Here is a 17,191-nt window from a genome sequence, read left to right as displayed (position 1 = left end):
GTGGCCAGGGACGGTGTGTGGGGCCCCCGGGACGACCGCCCCTGTCGCCCTACCTATAATCCGGCCCTGCTCGTCTATGGTGTGCACAAAATTTTTTGGCCTTTAGAGTAGATCACCAAGTCTAAAAGACTGGTCATCCATGCATTAAATGGGTTCCGGACTATAGATAGACAGTAAAAAGGTCGACAATGTCAAGATAGACACCAACAGTTAGACAGTCAATAGGTCAACTGGGACAAAAGGTCAACAGGGACAAAATGTCAACACACTAAAGGTGTACATGTTATATGGTAGACAAATGGTCGACATGGAAATGGTCGATGCAAAATTGGTCGACACCTGATTTATTTATTTATTAGGATTAGGCACTTTCCCCCGACGGTTAGGGTTAGACATCAGAAGGGAGGGTTAGGGTTAAGCACTTACTGGAGGGTTAGGCACCTACCCTGATTGTAAGGGTAGGCACCAGGAGGGAGGGTTAGGCACCAAGGGGAGGGTTAGGGTGAAGGTTAGGGCTAAAAAACAAACAAAAATCATGTGTTGACCATTTTTGTGTCGCCCATTTTCATGTTGACCTTTTGACCCTGTTTACCATTTGTACCTGTCAACCTTTTGTACCTGTCAAACTATTGACTGTCTAACATCTGGTGTTTATCGAAACACTGTCGACCTCTTTACTGTCTGTTAATCCACACACCCGCATTAAATCCACACACTGAACTACACAAAACATTTTCCAATGATTCTATACAATTAGCAAAATAGTTAATGTAAATTTAGTGTATTATGTTCTTTCAAACTCTGCTACTAGACATTGGCGAAATAAGTTTACTTCAGTGATGTGATCAGGACAAAGATGACTGCATAGTAATGGCATATGTTCAAAAGGGATAAAAAACACAAAAAATACTTCTCACCAGTCATCACCCACTGGTGGCAAAGGTTGTAAGTTAGCAAGTGCTGTATGTTACCTTGGCCACCATGAAAGACTGCACATTAAAAGAGCAAATCCCCATAACTGTCTGTGCCAGCTACAAACCAATCTCTTCTTTTTTCTAAACAATGACATAAAGCCGTATTACAAAACCCACACTAAGGGATTAACTCACTAAAGGTCAATTTTAATCTATTTAAAAATCGATTAAAATCTATCAACAACAATGCTGTGCTTCTGGGGCTAAATCACACATTTACTAATACTTCAAAAAATGAAATAAAAAATTGTCTGTTAGTAAATGTGTGATTTAGACCCAGAAACACAACATTGATGTTGATACATTTTTCATAAATTTTAAGTAGATCAAAATCTAATAAAATCATCCTTTAGTAAATATAGCCCTAAACGTCTAACAAAGTTTTGCCCTCCATGGGATATATCCTAGAATGTCAAGCTAGGAATAACACAAGAACTATGGGCCTGATTCACTACCGGTCGCTATTGTGATGAAGGCTGCGATTACACATGCAGGTATGCTGCGAAAATATGCTGATGGATGCAATTGCAAAGCCGTCGCACAGCCAGCATAGAGACGTCCACTACTGCTAGCTCACATCTGTAATACCTTGCAGTCCTGCATATACATCGGTGACATTGAGTAACGTTGGCCCTTCACGTACACTTACAGCAGGTCTGACCTTACTCAGAAATTGCTAACCTCGTCGCACGCAGTGAGTACACAAGCTGCGTATGCTGTCGCAGTGGCTAATGTGTGCACGGTCAAGCAACAGTGTTCAAACGGAGAGGCATGCCGCCTTTCTACATCCCTCGGTCTGCGATGGCTTTGTATCAGTGTAGGTGATCGCAGTGCGATCGCAATGCTAACTTGCGCACGCGTACTGCAAAGCTGAAGCGTGCACAGTGCGCACCATCGCTGATCTGTGTACGTTGTTGCGATCCGTGATGAATTAGCCCATATATACCGGACATAAATTCTTAACGCTAAAACCATAGTAATTTTCTCATTGGACGCAGAGAAGGCCTTTGACAGGATATAATGTCAGTTTCTATTTCGAACTCTTTAAAAATTTAGCCTTCATGCAGAATTTTTATGAGGCATTGGACTCTGTATGCCGGTCTGACAGCTAGAGTACTAGTGAATGTATAGTGAGGTATTTAAAATCCACACTGACACTCCCTTTTTGGAGGCGACATCCTCCTGCTGATAAACTTTTCTACATCAGAAGCTCTGACAATATCTCTCTCTCATGTAATAAAACACACCTCATGATGCCCTTGAAATGAAGGCCTAAAAAAAATGAAAACACTAAACCTTCTTATGAGTACCTCTATAAAGAGAACTTCACTCATCAATAAAATCACCAAAGACATATCTTCACGGAGATCTTTGATAATCTTGTTATTGGACAGGATCATTGTGATTAAAATGAAAGTCGTTTCCAGACTCCTCTATCCATACCTCCCAAATGTTTCCGCATTCAGCATTCGGCAAGCGTAATGTCCCGCATCCAGGAGGAGGAAAATAGGAAGGTAAGTATATCTATAGAAGCAAAATTCCTATACAGGTTGAGTCTCCCATATGCAAAATGCTTGGGACCAGGGCTATTTTGGATATCGGAATATTTCGTATTTTGGAATATTTGCATACCATATTGAAATGTTTTAGTAATAGGGCCCAAATCTAAACACAGAATGCATTTATGATTCATATACACCTTATACACACAACCTGCAGGTAATTTTATACACTACTTTCAATAATTTTGTGACTCAAACAAAGTTTGTGTACATACATGAAATTCATTTCTGTTTCATATACACCTTATACACACAGCCTATAAGTAATTTTATACATTATTTTTATTAATTTTGTGCCTTAAACAAAGTTTGTGTACATTGAACCATCAAAAATCAAAGATCTCATTATCTCAGTCATGCTAAAAATATTCCGTATTTCGGAATATTTGGATATGGGAGACTCAACCTGTACCACCTTCTCCTCAACATGGATGGCTTTCTCGTCCGAGATAACATGTCAACCTTGCGTTATTAGTTACCCACTCTCAGATTTACACTGAAGGTGTGGGACACATCCTCCAATCTACCTGACATGCCTGGGTACTTCCGCCCCACGCAAGCGTTTTGATTGTACTTGACATGTACAATAAACAAGCAAAAATACAGATTTGGAGAAGCAAATAATGAGCACACAAAAAAGAGTGGTGGCAGCACCATAAAAATATACAAAGTCATATGGATAACTACATAACAGCAAAAAAAAAAAGTTATACAATTCCGGGGGGGGGGGGGGGGGGGGGCCCTGGGGCTGGTTATAAAACACAACCCTCCTTCATTACGATAATACGCATAGGTTTATAGTTGATGGTTCAGTGAGCCTGCAATACTCAAGGGACCCTAAGGACATAGGGCCTGATTCAGAGCCACTCACTAGATGCGATTGCTCGCACGATGTGTATGCAAATTGCGTAGGCAGTACTACCTTACAGCAATGCATTAGCACACTCAGTATTTCTTATTGAGTGATCACATAGTGTATGCAGACACCCACCAGCCTGTTTTAAGACGCCCACTTATGCACGTCATGTCCAGGAAGTGTATGCAACCATCGGTACATCAGGTAACATCGGATGTTATCGCAGCGCTTGAGGTTGACCATACCCTGCCGCAAGCACTGCGAGCACTTCAGTGTAAAAACAAGCCAGGTGACGTGTACTATGATGCAGTCTTTTAATTATGCACACCTCTAAAATGCCGGTGAGATGCTCAGGCACGCCTGCGTTTGCACCTCCACTTCCCCATTTTTAATGGCCAGCCCACCTACAAACGGCTTCCCCTGTCACTCACTCTGCTATCCTGTCTATGCGCAGCGAGCTAATGCATTGTGAATGTGAGGATACAGGGTTCACTCAATCACCCAGACACCGAGCAGATGAAACCAACGTGATGGTTTATTTTTCCACAGCACACAGAAATAGATAATATGTCAGGACAAGCAGTAAATCCAGTGAACGGGCAATAAACAGGTAGCAGTCCAGACAGAGGCAGTCCCAATAGAGTATAATGTCCCAGAACAATTCCACGAAATAGCTAGAGACCCTCAGTCCCCACAGTAGAAACTATCACTGATCACGCAGCAGTGCATAGCGTATGTCCACTCAATCACTTCCAGGACCCCACACGTAGAAACTAATCACAGAACACACAGCAATGAATAGCGTATAGGTCCTTGCAGAATTTCCAAGTATAAATCCACAGAACTGGTGATGCGTTCCACTAGCACCTTGGCAGAGCGAGGCCTCTTAGCCAAAGTCAGCGACTAACATGTGGAGTTGCCTTCGGTGACATGTTTTAAAATCTTCTAATTTCCCACGATATTGTGACCACCCAGGGGGGGGTTGCACCGTTTCCTGATTGGTGCGAGTCCCTTATGCTGTCACTTTCTCCTACCTCCTCTGGGTATTACTTCCCTGACGAACACCTGCTGGGATGGTTCCGTTCGGGCTACCAGATTCACGTGAGACACAAAACAGGCAAATGGAAGGAGGAGTAAATCCTGAGCGTCCCCTGGGGAGGTGGGAATTAACTTAGAGGGTCTTTTGTTTTGGGAGGTGTCACCTTGCTCTAACACAGACATATGGACCAGGCTAACATCAAGGCTTATCCAGTATTAAACATTTCAATAACTTACATTATTACAGTACATAATAGACATGCTAATGGAAATGTGTGTCCTGAGAATGATCACACATACACTAGGAGACGGGAAGTTGAACACAAAAGGACTAAAAAGTAAATTGATCTCTGCAAGGACTGAGATGCTGCCAGTACATTTGTAACACACATCTCATGTCCTCACAGTGAACTTTCGCTAATGTATGCGCATGCGCACAATGCATACACACTGCATACCATCGGCAGCAGCAAGAGTATGCATCTTAGCAAGCGGGTCTGAATGAGCTCCATAGCGCAGCCAATCCAGGACAAACATTGTAATCCTAGTCGTCCTGAGAAGAGAAACAAATAGAAACAATATACACAACAAAGCAAAGGTTACGGCCAGTATAGTAGGATAAAATAAACGATAAGCCAGAAAGAAAATACAAACACTATATAATAGCCTGTACAGAGATATATACATAGGGTCCTAGATGATCATGAGATGATCAGCCACTGGAACCGCCACGACTAGCCAAAGGACAGCATATTTAGGAGAGTCGCAGATGTGATCTTTCATCCAAAACAATTTGTAGACATGCAGAAAAAATCATGGCATACAGAATTGTAAGTCATGCAAGCATCTCTTGACTTGGACAAACTTTGTCCTGGATTGTTATACCAGGAAAGTCCTGGAACATAGCAACCCCTTGTCTATTAAATTGCAAAGGACCTGACAAGAAGAAGAATAGCATCTTTATAATGCACCATTTTTGTGATAAAAGTCCTCCGCGGCGCTCTCAGATGAAGTACCTTGTAAGAAACCGATGGGCTCTTTCAATAGTGAATTGAGGAGTGAACGCATCCCGACCAAATGTGGTAGTTATCCAGGACTCCAAAAAGCGCTCAAAGTTGGAGACCTCTGTCTCCTCTGGTAAACCAACCAATCAAATATTATTATGATGACAGAGTCAGCCCTCAATATCCACTAGCTTTTGCTGACAAGCTGCCATTTGAGACAAAAGTTGTTAGAACATGAGCAACGTATCCTCCAATGTGGAAATACGATTTTCAATTTCTTCTATACGATCCCTCATTCTTTAAATATCCAGACTCATCAGGGATATATGAATATGACGATCCGTCACCCGCTGCTCAAAATGTGTAATGTCACGCAACAACTTTTACATTTAACGTTCAGGAAATTCAGGCTCAGTTACAACAACAGGGGCAACTGAGGATAGACAAGTATCAGGAGGCGGAGAGTATTTCCTGAAGAGCTGTAGTCCGTGCATATTTTTCCAGTTTGGAGGCTGCTGCAGTCTGACTTTCTAATCATGATAACATTAACAGGCAAAAGCTATAATAAAAGCACCACTGCCTCTATATCTGAAAACAGTTCCGCAGTAATGTGGAAGCAGGGAGATAGGATAAGCATTCCAAAATAGCGGCTGATAACAGTCCCAGACAATGCAGACATGTAAGATGACAGCAGTAACTGGATAGGAAGATCAGGAGCAGGCTGCAGCCCAGCAAATGTCCACCAGCAGAAGAGATCCAGAAAAAATGGTCCTTATTCCACAATGTATTCTCAGTTATCCATTCCTAGACTATTTTCATTGCTGGCTCATTTGAATCCTGTGAATCAGCCTGCTTCATTCCTGCTTAGGTATCAGCACTGCACTATTTCACTGTGTGTTAATAAGCTTCATTGTTTCACCTATAACTTCAGTAGTGCAAGCAAACACACAGTGGAATTCCTAGAGACCTGACAGGGATTTTAGGTTCATCCTCCCCAGTGATTGGAGTTTCACTACCCCTGAAGTTATTTCATTCTGTCTATATACTCTTCAATTCAATAAAAATTGTTACTCCAAAAAAAAATAAAAAAATGTGGTGAATAATATTGAAGACAAACTACACCATATATTTTGTGATAATGGGAAAGGTGAACTCAAGATCTTCGATTCCACTTATTTCTACGAGAATGTCTTGAACCAGCCAAAGGATGTGGAATCCCCTGTAAGGAGAAAACTTTGTCTGAAAACATGACCAATCCAGGACAAACATTGCAATCCTAGTCGTCCTGAGAAGAGAATGATCAGGATCAGAATCAGTCCATATCCAAAGTGAGTATTGGATTCTTTTTCCTGGAAACAGCAGAGTTGGATGTTGTGTCCATATAACTAGAATACCCAAAGGAATCAGAAGATGAACTGAGAGAAACATAGCCAACTCTTAAGTCAACAGGCTGTTGTCTTTGAACTGTTTTTGGAGTATTCCTATTCCTGATGTTTTGATCTGGCTTGGAACTGCTGTATGAAGGACACAAGGAAGTGTACCCAAATTGCATGTCCATGGATGCAGATTCTGTAAAGCTGCTTTTCTTGGAGGCTTGGAAGTCCTTAGAATGCTGGCCCTTAAAAGCTTGGTTTTGCTCAGACTGCAAAAGAGTGGAGGACTGAGCAATAGATGAGTTTTTGGCAGAAGGAGTTGAATATTTGGATGATCCCATATGGGCTGTCCTTGGACTAAATTCTCAATGACAGCTTTACTAAAAGTCACTAAATTCTGGAGCATTGGATCATCAGACTCAATGATTGGGTTCGCCCATTCTAAAGCTCCACCTCTGAAGGACAAGAAAATATATTTAACAACATTGGCAGGAGTGATACCTGATGATAAATCAGACTCCATGATGGTAAGGTATTGATTATGTAATGTGTAATATTGTGTCAAATCTCCATCGAAGTAAATGGGTGCTGGAGCAAAAGATGAGTTCTGAAAGGTTGAAGCTTATGATGCCCACTTAGGAGCAGGAATGGAATTAACTTTTGGAACCTCAGACTGGTTAGAAAGTGTCATGTCTGGAACTGACTGGTGTCCTTTACTCCAACCAGCTGATGGGACCGGATAGGGTCCAGAGGAACTGGAGTTGGCTACAACTGAAGAAGCCCTTGAAAAGCCTTGTGTAGCTAGATTGAGTCTAGGAACACTTGAACCTGTTGAAACTGAAGGAGGTTGAATCTGACTGGAACCAGAATAGGTACAATCCAAAGACAGAGTCGAAAAAATGGTACTCAGACTGTCGTCCAATAAAATGATATTCTCAGGAGATGATTGACAGAAACCGATATATCTGAATCTGTGGTAGTGAAGGCCCCCTCCTGAGACTGAGACTCTCAGATTAGAATTTTCTCCTGAAGCTGAAGACTCAGATGCCCCTTCTGGGTTACTTGGACCATGGATGGACCGAATTGGGTAAGGAAACACTTGAATCGGTAGAAACCGAATGGGACTGAACCAGACATACAGATGGAACCATATGGCACCGGAAGAACTTAGGCCCTCATTCAGAGCCGTACGCTCTGAGCAGAGCGCACGCTCTGAATGAGGGCCACCCACAGGCAATACGAGCGTGTAGTTTGATGGCCGCGATGGTCTTGACCATCGCGACCATCGAAACTGCAAGCCGGAGCCTGCGGTTGAGGTTTTCAACCGCAAGCTCCGGAGTGATTTTGGCTCTATCAGAGCCAAAATCACTCCCACTGACATCACAGGACTAATCCCCATGACTGCCCATTCTGCTGATAATGGAAGTTAGTTGAGTAGATAGGTGGAGGCAAAGCAGTTAACTAATTGCCAAAAATTAGATATGAGGGGACTTTACCACAATGTGGCGCATAAATGAAACCTTATGTGCATTACACTTAAGACTGATCCCATTATGTTTAAGATTTTTGAGTAAACCCCTGAACATTGGTTATTATTTGTTTTGTATCTATTTGTCACAACTCTCGCTGGGATGATAAGGATGCTGTACATACAGTTAGGAATGACGTAAGCGCAGATCAGAGGTGCAGAGTCTAACCAGATCAGAGGTGCAGAGTCTAACTAATCAGTGGTCTTCACCAAGGACCTCAGACACGTACTGTACGTACTGTACGTACGGGCAGGTGAGTACATAGGCAGACAGTGAGCCTGGATGTCGTGATGCATACTGGAGCATCGCCGATAAAAAACAAGTCAGAACCAACGTGGTACCAGGGAACGGGTAGAATTAGGTCAGGACAAGAGAAATGCTGAGGTCGGAACTATAATATCACAAGGAGCAGTATCAAAGGAGCAGGCAAGGACAATTGTCAGGTGGACCAGAGCAGAACACAGGTGGGAGCTCCAACAGAACAGCCGCTGGAGTAGTGTCTAGAGATTTTCTTTTAAAGGGAGGAGATTGGAATTTGGCGCCAATTGTGACTTTATTTCAGAGTGGCATTCGCACATCCCTACGGGAACCACAGCCGTCTATAATGAAAGCCGCCCACAGGTGCTGGGAGAAGAGGCGATGCCGGCGGTCCCCACAGTGGACAGGAAAAAGACCGCTGGCAGCGAGGGTATCTTCATGCCCATGACCAGACTACCACAGCCCCGGGGAACCAATGCCGCTGGACCCTGGTAAAAAGGAACCAGGCTCCAGTGAACTGTGACACTATTAATAGGGAGAAGCGCCAAGTTCTGGCACCCAATTTTTCAGATTTTTACCTGTGTGCCCAAATTTTAACTCTCTGACCCCATTTCACCCTTCAACCCTCCAGGTTGCACACTGAAACATTTTGAATTCTGGACCGTTGTGGGAATTACCTGTGTTGCCCACCTTTGTAATAGACCATGGTTGGCCTCACTTGACATTATCCAAAACAATTTCCCCTCATTGCAATCGAGACTCATTGAATATTTTCAAATTAGACACTTTGTCCGACAGCAAACTCTTCGTCTCTATCTTGGAAGCCCCGTTCTTAGGGCAATAGTTCCCAAGCTCTTTTCTGCTGTGACACATTTAAGAGTGACACCCACATACCTGACACAAAGTTGTAAAGATAAAAATAAATCTATATGAACCTTATTGTATCCACAGTACACACTCCAAGTGGTTCTGTACATAACACCCCTATAACCATTGTAATTTACTTACCCTTTCCTCCTTTTATGCTGGGTACACATTAGAATGACGAATCGGTCAGCAGACTGATCCATTGTCCAAGCGGCCGATTGGTGAGCTATACACACTTACCATTCGGCTATTTGATGTGTCTGGGCTGACATCACAACTGGGCTGGCATTTAGATCTGCTGACCCAGTTGTTAGTGGTCCCTGCAGCCATTGTACAGGTGGTCGGCGTGTCGTCCATACACACAAGCATATATTTCAAATATATCAGCATCGGCTGTGCTGCAGGGCCGACCTGATATGTCTGACAACTACGTCATTCACAGACATATCGGGTGCACACACCTGCTGATGCACTCGCAATATATTGTTCTTCGAACGAACGAACGATATATCGACAAGTGTGTACTCAGCATAAGTCTCCCGTCCTACTGAGTTTGTGGCTACATGCTCACATGTCCTCCTCCTCTCCTTTCTTCCCCCCCACAAGATTTATCAAACAGTGTACAAAATAGTTTTTCCATTTCCTAGCAGCTGCCAAGTCTATGGGGTAAATTTACTAAAGCGAGAGATTTTAGAAGTGGAAATGTTGCCCATAGTAACCAATCACATTCTAGCTATTAACTTCTAGAAGGTGCTAGTTAAATGTTAAGTAGCATCTGATTGGTTGCTATGGGCAACATCTCCACTTCTAATAACTCTAAGTTTAGTAAATTTACCCCTTTCACAGCATCTCACTGGAAGCGAATGGAACCACCCCCTCTCTCAGTGTCGCTTACATGGAGAAGATTGCGTTCTGCCTTTGTGACAGACTGCACCTTTTTCGTACTCCTGCTGCATAGAATTTACCTCTGCACATCTTGACCTTACTCTCATGGCACTGACTGGCTGTATGGATTCAATATGGAAGTTTAACCACTGCTTTTTATTTACACTCTGGGCCTGATTCAACTGCATTCAACTGATTCACTGCAATGCAACTGCATTGCAGTGCGCATGTGCAAACCGGCCACTGCGATGGGGACTGCGATCGCAGTGACTATGCAGACCCATCGCAGAGTGATTGACAGGAAGTGCTGCGATGGTACTCAATTGTACAGATGATTTTGCTATTCTGTATTACGGATGTGTGCAATGTAAAGTGGGCATCCTTGTGTAGTGCTGAGTTTGCATTGCGATCGCAATGGATTAGCATACTATTGCAGTTGAACTGTGCGCGTACGCAATATTGTGTTGTGTAGTGAATCAGGCCCACAGTTAACCCAATTCCTTTATCCCAGTGTGCTGCCCTAGCAGGCCTACTGAGGCCTCTGAAGCACACCACTAGAGGAGCAGGATATAATATTAGGACTTGCACTCATGAACAAATGACAGACTCTAAAGGACAGGCTTAGTTAGACTGTCGATTTACAATGTATCTTCTAAATCAGGGATGGGGAACCTCAGGCCCGGGGGCCGTATAAGGCCCCCGGAATCATTTGTTGTGGCCCTCATAGCTTTTTTCTGCTAGCCTCATCTGGCTATAAGGGTGCCTAGAATAGCACCCTACAGCCAGAATCTATGAAGCAGTGCCGCCTGGGGCGACCTTAGGACGCTTCAGACGGTCACACCGCTGCCCTTACAGCTCCCTGGAGCATCCTGAGGATGCTCCGGGCATTGTTGTAATCACCGGCGATTGTGCCCCCGCCTGCACCAGGCCCTCAAATAGTGTTATATATATCAAAATGGCCCACGGCAGAAAAAAGGTTCCCCACCCTTGTTCTAAATAAAAGACGGGATTACCCGTATTGCTTGAAAAAGGATTTCATTTTAATTTTGACATTACACCATTCTTTGTGCTTTCTTTTTTAACATTAATAGCTTAATAATCAAGTCAAATCAAATTATATATTCTTTTAAAACCGTGACTCTGGGCACTATGTGCTGGGTATATAATCCTGCCTACAGTCAACTCAACAGCTTGCTATATTGTCATTACATAACTGATGAAGTGCCCATATTTGCAGGGAGGTGGAAAAATAGCAAAAGGAAGACTGTGAATATAGGGCTTGAGATTCAGCAAGGCTCGCAGTTGCTAATACGCACGCAATCGGCAGATTTTTGCATTCTGCCTATGCATCACAGTGCGCAAACTAGCTATCGCAGAGGCTACGCAGACCCCTCTCAGAGTGATTGACAAGAAGCACCGTTTGTGGGTGGTGACGGGGGGGTGGGATCGGGGAAAGGCAGGCGTGCCAGTGCATTTGCACACCGTTGCAGGGGTGGGCATAAATTATCCACTACCATCCCATACGTAGTGTGAGGTCTCACAGCGTTCGTGGTTGTTAGAAACTTAGGTCAGGGCTTGTGCAAGTGTGCGTGAGGCTGCGATGGTACTCCATTGTACCGATGGTTTCGTTATTCTGCTAAACATTACGGATATGTGTAAGGTAAAAGTGTGCGTCCTTATGTTGTGCTGAGTTTGCTATCGCAGTTGGACGCAGTATTGCAATCCGTGGTGGATTAGGCCCATAGTGTAAAAGTAGGTGCACTAATATGTACTTCCTCATAAAGCCAGGTGCAGCATTTGCACTAAAGAGCATCTGTGCTGAGTATTTGCACTTTGGCTGCATATAAATGACCCTTATGGTCCACGGCAGAATGTCTTTGTCCAAGGCAAACCATCAATGCATACAATGTTAGTCAGATTTACATACATTCATTCATTACTTGTCAATCCAACACAAGCTAGGAATGCAGTTGTAGTACCAATAAGGAAAAGCACAACATCGCCTCCTAGGGGCACCTTACAACTGCCTAATTTCGGGGGGGGGGGGGGGGGGGGGGTCCAAGCTTTAAGCTCATTTTATAAAAACAAGAAGCTCATTTTATAAAAACAAAAACTACCAATACAAATTACACACCAGCTTAGTTATACTGTATCAGTACATATAGAATATAATTTATTACAGCAAGCCACCTGTCTCTGATAGTAGACTCCACTTCTTCTTCTCCTAGCGATTTATGTGTGTGCCACATAATAATGTCTGTTGATTTAATTGGCTATTGCTTTGGTTCAATCAGAAGCATTTACCATATATACTGAGCAGAGGTTTCAGTCTGACACTTTCCCCTCTGGTAGTGCTTAGTTGTGATTTGGTAACTGTGATGCTTCTGGATTGGTGCCCACCATCAAATGGGTGCACAGGGGTTTTTCATTTAAATAGATTGGGTTGTTCACATCAAGAAACCCTCTTATAATTTAATCTCATAAAACAGTTTATATCCTGATGGAGAATCTGTTGTTCTGTGGTGCAAGCCTGCATTTTCATTTTCTCCCATGCTGTTGCATTTACTGATTGTCAGAGAAACAGAGATTGGGAATTGACAAATCCGATCAGGGAATCTAGGGAATTGACCAACTGATGTATGCGCCCTTCTAGGTTGCACTCCTAGAACAATTATTCCCATACTGCACAATTAAAAGGGATTAGTGAACTACTGTTTACAAAACCATTCATAATATACATCACAAAATTAAACCATGCTGGGGAAAAAAAACTTTTTCAAGCAAGTCCCAAACACTGAGCAATGCAGGAGTGCTAAGAACCACCTGTACTGTATTTGGGATTATTATTATTATCATTTATTTATATTGTGCAACACAAGTGTTCCACAGCGCCTCACTAAGTACATAAACAAATAAGTAACCAGTGACTTACAATACAATACAAAGCAGGACACGGACATGTATAATAAACATTGCTATATTAGCGACCTTAACACCCACATAAGCAGCCGAGTGTTAGTTGCCCTAGTGGGGAGTAAGAGATAAATTATGCAGGTCAGGTGGGTAATTTTGCCCTATAATGCTGGCCATACTCTAGTGCGATTTTCGGGCCGATTGCCCGATTTTCGATGCATCGTATGAGGAATCATGTGGAAATCGTGTATTTTTTAGGTAGGATATGATTCGATGCAGGCTCCTGCCGCTCTTCAAACTTATCATATGATCAGATGTGCAGCCCATTATATCTATCGTTATCATATGCAGATCGTGCCGTGTATTTGTGCATGCGATGCATCGTGTGTCCAACCGGGGTCATTTCAGTGACATTTTGAAGAAGTGTGGGTTCTTTCAATGGAATCAGTATGATTTACCACCGGCTGCATGACGTCTAATTTTTCTGAAGTAGCTCCAACCCCAGTTGAGGTTGGAGACCACTGTACTAGTGTATGGCCAGCATTAGAGAGTATCCCACTTGTTTTCTTTGCCCTTAGATTGCTCCCAATGTAATAATATAAGGACATAGACTTTTTTATTGAGATCTCTGTATATGTTGCATTTTAAATTCTGTATCTTGTGGAGCTGCCATGACTGAGTCACTGATTCAGCTCCAAAAAAGAGAGAAAATTGATTAATCTACTAGTATTAGAAGTGAAGGGTAAAAATAGGTTTATAGGGCTCTATTCATCATCGCTTAGGGATCTATGTACCAACAATCATGGTACTCCCGTGATTATTATCGGTCCAACTTGCAGGTGATATTGTCATTTTTAATAAAAATATCCCCGCTATATACAAAGAGAAACTTACAGGGACAGCGGTTGCGGTAACCGCTGTCCCCGCAAGTTATATCCCCAACATTTAGGAGAAGTCTTTCACAGTAGTGAAAGACTTCCCGGCTGGAAGCTGACACGGCACATGCGCACAGTGTCAGCTTCCGGAGCCGGCTAGGGGCTGCAAGAGAGAGACCAAAATCCCCCATAGGCTCGAAGCAGTTTACACCATCTGAAGGGGTCAGATCGTAGTCCCCATTGATAATAATGTGGTCTGCGATCTACAGCGCTAATCAGCACTATGCCGGAGCTTAGACTTGGTGGGCAATGCCATTTTTGGATGGCGTTGCTCAACAGAAGCCTATGGGCATCTCTTCGCATTCTGCACTGAGAGGGTTCCAATCGGATCCCCCCAGTGTCCCGCATATCATTCTGCTCAAGAGCACAGGGGATCTCGGGTCATAAACCCGGAGGTCCCTCTATCGCAAAGGACAGCTCTTATTGGGAGAGCTGTCCTTTGCCATTCTAATCACATCTCTAGGTACATAACAGCATTATAAACGCCGGTATGTACCTGATAAGTGGCGGGATGTACCACATCCACAATGTGATGCTTAGTACATCCCGCCCATAGTGATATCAACCTATATAACATATATTTATTGCAAGGATTGAATGAAAAATACATGCATTAAATTATGCCTTTTTATTATCCTTTATTTATATAGCACAAACATATTACACAGAGCTGTAAAGAGAATGTTTATTAAATCCCATCTGTCCATGTCACAGGGACACCTAATTTCTCTATCACAGGCACAATACACACTATGGTCATTTTATTCAATAAATGTACCCTAATGTTTTAGCCAGAGCACCTGAAGAGGAGAAAACCCACACAAACAAGGGGTACACATACAAACTATACACAGAAAGAGGCATGGACAGATTGAAGGTGCGTACACACTTAGCGATATTTTGGACGACTGAACAACAACGATATCGTTATCGTTCAGTCGTTCACTGTATCGTCCAGTTTGTACACAAAAACTATGAACGATAAGGATCAACGATGCGTGCTCCTGCAGGTCGTTGGTCTTTGTCGTTCATCGCCCAAACATGCAACAACCTGACAATATCGTCAGGTTGGCCTGCATGTTCGGGTGATGTACATGTAGGCCAACCTGACGAGGGAGGGAGCCCGGCACTGAACGATATCGTGCATGTTATCGTTCAGTGTTTGTGCTGAATATCGTTAACGACATTGAGCACACCCCTGCTGGGGACACACTAGACAATGTCACTCATGAAGCGAATTGTCTAGTGTGTATGCCCCATGAGGCAGAAGACCCCAGCAATACTAACCCCCATGACTCCTATATTACGTAGGTGCAACCATGTGGACTAAAGTCATTGGAATGCAGCCATACGTTGCACTGTCTTCTATTTTGTTATTCATTTAGTACTGTGCACCCTTTACTAGGTACATATCTCTTGTTCTAGATAATTACAGAAATAGTAACCCCTATTGTACGTTAGATTTACTCCTGGTAAATGGCTACATGTTATTTAAATGTTATACTTCATAAAATAATCATCAGGTCCAAAGTATGAAATCACGTAGCTTTATACAAATAAATCAGAATATCTTGCTATATTTTCAAGATGTGATTTCTGTTTATCACAAAACTGAAAATAACTTTTTGGGCATTCCAACAAGGCACACTAGTTACTTCTAAGAGCATGTGGTCTCTAAATTCTGCAAAATAAAATGTTTTGCGCCCAAATGTTGGTTGATAATAAAAATTGAAGAGACCTGACTACAGCATTCCTAGGATGGAAAGACATGCTATATTAAATTGTAGCTACAATAAACAATATGATAGATGTCTGTGTGTATGTCAGTGATAAATAGCAAAACATATGTGCAGAAAGTCAAATGTTTTAGATGTTCCAGTCTTGTTTTCCTTGCAAAGTGAATGTATATTTATCATATTGGAACACATTAATTTCCTATTCCCACTCATGTAAGTGCACTGTACACACAATAAATTATATAGCAGATAGCTGGAAACAGTATTTAATAATATAGATCGTTTAAACAACTCGAAGGTCAATATTGTATTTTTTCTTTAGCTGAGCCATAGGGACACTGTTATTAGAGAGGTTTGCAATACACTGCAGAGTCTCTCTAGCAGCATATGAGAGCAGGAACAAGTGTGTCCTCATAGAACACAGCACATGCAGATGAAGAAAGATCAATAATCTTATGCACAGCTATCAAGAATTAGATTATTTAGCCTGGAAAAAAAATATTCATATATATTTAAACACATATAAAAACTGTACTGGATAATTGCAAATATGAATGATGCTACTGTAAATGAAGAGGTGATGACTACTGGAGCTATAGCAATATCAAGAAGAGGGTTTTCTTCCAATCTTTCCAATATTACGAGTAATCAAAGATACACGGCAGTTTATCTCAACCAGCTAAAGCTACCCACTAATTGCCTGTTCTTACCTCGGTCTCTCAATGCCCCGATCCCTTCTGCAGCTGATAGGTACAAGATGTAATATTCACACTAAGCACTAGAGGGCACCAGATACACACATGGAGACGCCGCCTCTCTGTCGCCTCCGCACAGGGGACTGTGATGCATGATGGTGAATGTAGTTTCCCCTGCATTAGTATGAGAACACATTTGTCTTGCGAAAACTACATTCCCAGTATTCTTTTGGATGAGAAGAAAACAAGCTTATTTTGGGGGCTGTAGTTCTTGTCATGACAACGACCTGCGCCCCCACATGTCCTTGCAGAGCTACAATGCAGTTTTTTCTGCTATTTAACTCGTTCAGTCTGCCCCCCACTTAATAATCCCTGGCAGTGAGCAATAATAACACTTATCTGCAGTTCCCTGTATGCGCATGAATGTACAGTATATGACTGATGAGTGTTGCATATTACAGAGGCTCTGGTTAAATGACAAGGTGGAAAATAGTATATGCATTGTGGTAATTATTCCGGAAATGAGAAATGATACTGTCTTATAAAATAATGCTTTGTATCTAGGA

The 17,191-nt window shown here is 42.5% G+C and overlaps 1 protein-coding gene across 1 annotated transcript in view; it reads right to left on the bottom strand.

Moving 5' to 3' along the window:
- SPECC1 (sperm antigen with calponin homology and coiled-coil domains 1) overlaps positions 1-16,680 on the bottom strand; it is a 560,436-nt gene extending 543,756 nt beyond the window's left edge. Inside the window, exon 1 of the mRNA XM_088453631.1 lies at positions 16,641-16,680. The gene's annotated coding sequence lies outside the window, so the exon portion shown is untranslated. The remainder of the gene's footprint in view (positions 1-16,640) is intronic.
- Positions 16,681-17,191: the final 511 nt, after the last annotated feature.

Source organism: Taudactylus pleione, unplaced genomic scaffold (assembly GCF_031769625.1).
Source record: "Taudactylus pleione unplaced genomic scaffold, aTauple2 ptg000585l, whole genome shotgun sequence".
Taxonomy (NCBI): domain Eukaryota; kingdom Metazoa; phylum Chordata; class Amphibia; order Anura; family Myobatrachidae; genus Taudactylus; species Taudactylus pleione.
Note: the sequence above shows the minus strand (reverse complement) of the source record. Positions and strands in the feature narration are given on the sequence as shown.